We start from the raw sequence: 6,555 nt of genomic DNA, 5'->3' as shown, positions 1-6,555 counted from the left end.
GCTCCTGAGGGACAAATCCTGCAACGAGTCCCAGTCCAATCACATGGTCGTCACTACGGCTATTCCTATGGGTACACGTATGAAGACGCTTGTGTTACTGGAATCTTACGGATAAAGGCTAGGCCACTTGAACTTACGACTGCTTTTTATACAAACCTCTCGTGTATTAACTTCGGCGCTTCCAGCAGCGCGTATGTACAATGAATCTTGAACCCACAAAACCGGTGTGCGCAAGATCCTTCATGGTCTGACTAAGCAAACAGTAAACCTCACCTTATAACAGTAAGACGTCTAAAAACGGCTTCTGAAGATGTATGATTGATTGGACAATTACCTTTCAGAATCCCTGCCTAGTGAAGATGGCCTCTGGAAAAGGAGAACTTGTAAGACTGCACATTACATTTGTATTGATGCAAAAAATAATTTGAGACTCGAGAGGAATTACTATTTTTTGAGCGGTACGAACTCACATTGTGGCAATTATGCCTGCAATTTGTAATTTTTTTACACAAATCCAGTAAGCTGATGCTGATATTTTCTTTGCTCAATTAGGAGGCCGAATCGGATTATTGGTCACCGGTTGAGCTGGTGGAGAGGGCGCAAGAGATTAAGCAACGTTTGTGTGCTGTCAATCCTACTCAACTTTCAGGATGATGAGTCGTGGTTCTCATTGCGCCCGGTTTGGGTCGCTACAATTCCTGGCTGCTGATCAGCGTCAATGGATTTTTGTTGTTAGTTTCCATCCATATTTTCTGAATGAATGCCTGGATGTGCAGTCGTCACAGAATGCCCGACACTGGCAATGACTCTTTCTCCTCCCTCACCCACGCTTTTCTCTTCTTTTCACTCCAACGCTTGAAATATAAACAGATAAACGTTTTGTTTTTATGGCAGTTGAGCATTATTGTCAACAGTAATGGTTTTGTCTCTAGTGATTGCGACGATGTTGAAGAAGGCAGGGCTGCTTGTTCTAATTAGCCTTTTCTAATTTCTATCACTGGAAGCGGGAGTGCACCGAGGCCAGGGTTTAGGGCTCCTGAGGGACAAATCCTGCAACGAGTCCCAGTCCAATCACATGGTCGTCACTACGGCTATTCCTATGGGTACACGTATGAAGACGCTTGTGTTACTGGAATCTTACGGATAAAGGCTAGGCCACTTGAACTTACGACTGCTTTTTATACAAACCTCTCGTGTATTAACTTCGGCGCTTCCAGCAGCGCGTATGTACAATGAATCTTGAACCCACAAAACCGGTGTGCGCAAGATCCTTCATGGTCTGACTAAGCAAACAGTAAACCTCACCTTATAACAGTAAGACGTCTAAAAACGGCTTCTGAAGATGTATGATTGATTAGACAATTACCTTTCAGAATCCCTGCCTAGTGAAGATGGCCTCTGGAAAAGAAGAACTTGTAAGACTGCACATTACATTTGTATTGATGCAAAAAATAATTTGAGACTCAATTCGCAATATTAGTCTTGCATTTTTCAGGCACGTGCATCTCACCATCCAACCTATCCTTTTCACCTGACTTCCCTATGACAGTGGAACCAGTGAGTCTACTTAGTTTCGGATTAAACCACATTTCTGGGGCATAACCTGCGATTTGCTACCACCTCGGATTACTCCATCTTCATCTCCCTTTCTGCTCGTTGTGACACTGGTCATTTACTCAACCCCCAAGTTCACTCATGGCCAGCAATGATTTTCAGTTTTAGATCATGACAACTGGCTTCATCTTTGGATTAGTCAGACTTCACTCCCATTATTTCTTACAAGTTTGTTCCATCGGGTATTGCTCAATGTTTATGACATTGTCCTCTTTTCGCGCAATCCCTACTGCCCTCGAATTCCCTAAGCACGCTTCATTCTGACTGTAAACGTATGATCATGCAAGTTGGGAATAAACAATTGTATTACTGATAACAACGAACGACCGCAGTTGACCGGTGGATTGGGTTGTTATGCATATCTGATCCTTCTACTCAGTGGCGTTAATGGATGCTCGCCTAGAAGTAGTCAAGCCAAACGACAAAGCGTGTGGTAATCATGATAAATAGCAACGGCTTGCCCTGTTTTCCGGCAATGTCGTTGCACCTTAGTGAGTATTCCTGGTAAGATGCGTCATTAGTTCCAATGAGAAACATATAGTTTCATTCTATAATTACATGCAGATACCTGAAATTGCTACATTATATATTGATCTTTTGGGCATATCTGAGAATGGCGATCATTAACGGAGGTGCGTTCTTGCATCGCCACTGTGAAATACATCAAGTCATCCTCCATCATCAAGGGGGACACAAAGTGGGCCCCCCAAAAACAGTGCTGTGCCGAATTTGGCGGAATAGACTCAGTGAATCGGTTGAGTTTGATGAGTATAAGGCTATGACTGTTATTCATGTCCTCGTTGGTGGAATTTGAATCTCGCAATTAAAGTAAAACTCAAGAATTTAAAATACGTCAAGATATGATTTGGCGTTTCACGTTGAAATCACATTCATATCGGAGATGGTCGCCGACCTCAAAAATTTGGTTACTTAAACAAAAAGCTATGAGCAACAAAACACTGAGCCATGTAACCGTATTAGGCTAATTCCACGTAAAATGATTACATTCAAACAGCCAGCAGTTTCAGGGAAACTAATTTTGGCCCACTCCTATTCTGCGGAAGGGTCATGATTGTTTCATCTTTATCCAGACATTTTACACGTCCTTCATCTTTGCTGGCTTCCCGGAGCTAGGGCGACTTCTTTCTCTCGACAAACAAAAAGCGCGTCTGTGACATTTTCTATCAAGACTTCTTGACTGCTCTTTGCCTTGTTTCTTTAATAAGTAGTTTTCACCTTATTATGCCTTACTGTGATCAGTTACTAAAACATTTGGATACAAAGAGAAGGAAGTCGGAAGTCACACAATTTCTCAGCAGTGAGCTATCAGCCACCCGAGGTTTCTTGAATATATTTCCCAAATACCGAGAAGGGGGCACTAGCCTCAGAATCTCTTACTACAGATTATTTTGCGGACGTTGACCCCCAAACAGTCACTCAGTTGCTTCTTTGATTTCCAGCAAAGACTTCCCTAACACTGTTCTCTTCACCATAACAGGACATCTAAACGCTTACTTCGCCAGATGCTGATTCCCGTTTTCTCTCTACTCGGAACCCATACCCCTACACCATATTTCGCAACTCCTAACGTTCAGAGTATTCACTCTGCTCAGCAACATATCTACATCCCCAGCTGATTTTTCTGTCCGTATTATAAACTTTAGAGACACGGTCGCTCGGAGTTCTGATACTGGACGGCCAAGATATCGGAATTCTTGTCCAAGATCTTTCTACCCACTCCACAAACTGTGAATCCGTACGCTGACCGTGAAAGCAATCTATAGTCCGCTCGCAGTCCAAATCTGAATCTAGACAAACCAATTCCAAGGACAGCGGGATCCACTATAACTCCCTGTCATTGAGGATCCTTAAAAGTCTGGCTAGAGGCCCGTTAACCAGGTTTCTCCCTTGCGGCAAATGTCAAAGATGACCTGCAGTACAGAGTGGTGTTTCGTTGATCCTCCAATCACCGCCAGATTCTTTGTGATCATTACCGCAGCTGACAACACTGGGCACTCTGCTCCAATAATTTACCCGGACATTCGAAAAACCTCTGGCAAGGTGCCTCATGCATTCTTTTACGTAAACTTAATAACCTTGGCATCAATGGTAACTTAGTTACGCGGTTTTCCTCCTACCTATTCGACATACGCAAATAACACAAGCTGGAAGCAATCATCTCCATTATTGATCGCTAACTGAGTCATTCACGTGGCGCGCAAGCCGCCATCCTCTTTCTGCTAACATCAACGATTTCTTCGATGCCATGTTCCATGGTGAACACTTCCTCTTTTGCAAGATATAAAAATCGCTTACGCATTCCCTCTCTCTGCTAAAACTTGTTTCTTGCCAGATCAAACAAAGCCTAGACACCTTCACTCGCTGGTAAAATCTCTATAGCTTATGCTTCTCTTTCAAATCTTATATAACTTCCTCTTATTTCTCCGTCCCAGCTGGTACGTTTGCAATCAATGAGAATCATGTCACTCACTCCATGGACGAATACATGATCAAAGACATGGTCTCAGATACTCTTGTACGTTAAGCTTTTCCAACCAAGTACGGTTCCAGGTTGCCCGAGCAAATAGGAACAGCCCTCTGTTATATAGCGCCTTTCAACCTCGCGATTTTAAAGCTATTCTTTCAACTGATTGTGTGATACCCTTTTCACTCAAAATTATAGACTATCATCTGGGGAAGTCCAACGTTGATTCACCAAAAAGTTATCTCCATAGTCCAGCCCTTTCCCTTGCCGCTCCCGCTGTCCAATTTTAGGCCTTGAATCACTATGGTCCAGACAGTGTAAGCTAATTCTAACTCCCTTACGCCATATGCTGCACAAAAATGATTATCTAACGAAGGGTATGCCAAACTTTAATTCCCATCACAGCAATATATATTCCGTAACTTCATCCAACTTCTTTTGTGCTCTCCAGCTCATATTAAACTACGCCATTACTGTTCTAGTTTACCACGTGCTCAGCTGGAACGATCTTTCTGGACAATTGCAAAATAGCACACAGCATCATATTATTTCGCTGCCTGTGAGTATATTCCATATTTGTCAAACTGATGCCGCCTTACTTGGTGCCCAATTGTCCCAGATCTCTCCCATATATCGGGTCCAATGCATATTTGAGTTCGGCGATGATAGTTAGTGGGCAAGTCAATGTTCCTGCTACCCGCTTGGCTTGTATCAGGACACTGTACTCGGTTGAATGCTTGCTTGGTCTGAGTGTGTTATGTTAATTGCCCGGTCATTCTTTCCCCAGACAACCTACACCTCGTTCTAGCCGAGTCCCTACCCTGGATTGCTTTATCGGCTCTGTCTAATGACTGTCGTTCTGGTTGGCCTAGCTCTGACTAGGAAAACCCAGGTAAAGTCGACGTTCTTTTCAATGCTTGAGGTCGTCATACGCCATTATATATATTATAATGTCTATTCAAAACTTGTGGATGGCATATCGTCTTTTGTGACAATGTTTTAGTCAGAATAAAAGCATGACTGACTGAGATTGTGGCACAGGGGATTAGGATGAGGGACAGCGTCATAGAGGCCGGTAATCATCTGATGTGGTCATGATCATCACTAACCCGGCACGGGCTGGGAGCACGGCTACCATGAGTTATTGGACAGAATATCGGGCAGGATCCGATCGTTGGGATTTAAAGTTGGCGGGTAAAGAACCAAAGCGAGAGAGGGCGAAACAAGAGGCTTTCTGCCTGACACATGACAGGAAAAGTGTAATGGTGAAAAATGAGGAACCAGAACATCAAATCAGGTGAACCAGCAGATTTGCTGTCATCCAGCCGGTCATGTTGAACTAAAACCTAAAACCACTGCCAAGGCCCCGTGGCCTCGGACTGTTGGGCTCGTGGGCGGGGTCACAAAAGGCGCAAGTGAGGATGGAGATGTAGAGGGGTTATGAAAAAGCAGCGGACAATGGGATGTTCATTGCAAGTGCAACTTGACTGTACATACAATCCGTTTGATGGTATGCTACGCGACCCACTGAACACCCACATACACAACACTATGGTACGCTTTTGTTTTACATGGTGGCTCACACCACGGCGCGGTGGCCGTTTATTAATGGTGCCCTCGCCCTCAATATCGCAATTCCATTTCCACTGTCTCATTAGTAGTTGCCGTATCACGCGCCTCCTCCACGGCATGCACTTACTAGCGTCTGCTGGTTTTCGCAATTTTTCTGGCCCATCCTTCTCTTCGAGTGGAAAAGATACCTGGCAGCTTGAGCACAATATTATTGCACAAGTGGCAGTAATGACTGCATGATAGTTTTCCATCTTTCAACGAATGAAAGTTCCTTATGGTTGTTGGGTACTCCCCACAGGGTTCACCAAGTTACCTTGCACTATGATGCGTTTGTATGCCCGCCACTCCTCCAGCACCACAGGTGCATCGCCCATCACATGTGGTTCTGACTCAAGTCTTTAATTAGGGAATCTCGTAGTAGAGGACTTTTTCTGTTTGTTGCTGCTAGTGTTGTGCTCGTCCCGGTTTGGCCACTTATCTGGCAACGCCACAGACTGCAGTTTGAGGAAAACTGAACTTCCACTTGCTAAATGTTTTTCAAAAGCGTGAATTGCCTAAAAGCACCTTGTGACGCTGACGGCTTACGTTGACGTAAAAGGCTGTAGCTGCCTTCCTCATACTGGGAGTTGCACCACACCAATCAAAACGCGCATACCTACCGCTCCCAGAAATGGACGCAAAAAATATACACCACGAGATTTCTGACCCTCCACTGCATCATACAAGGTTAACGCCCAAAGGCCTTCTGCCACACCACACTTTCAGTTATAGCTGATAGCAGTACCTCGGAGGCTGTTTACCATTTATCTACATTCACATTCCTCCTAGATTATGGTATTGTCCAAATATCGTAATAACTATTAGAAAACTAGTCCCCATCTTGG

The sequence above is a fragment of the Opisthorchis viverrini genome (assembly GCF_000715545.1).
Source record: "Opisthorchis viverrini unplaced genomic scaffold opera_v5_229, whole genome shotgun sequence".
Lineage (NCBI taxonomy): Eukaryota > Metazoa > Platyhelminthes > Trematoda > Opisthorchiida > Opisthorchiidae > Opisthorchis > Opisthorchis viverrini.
The sequence above is the reverse complement of the archived record's forward strand: the minus strand, read 5'-3'. Positions refer to the sequence as shown.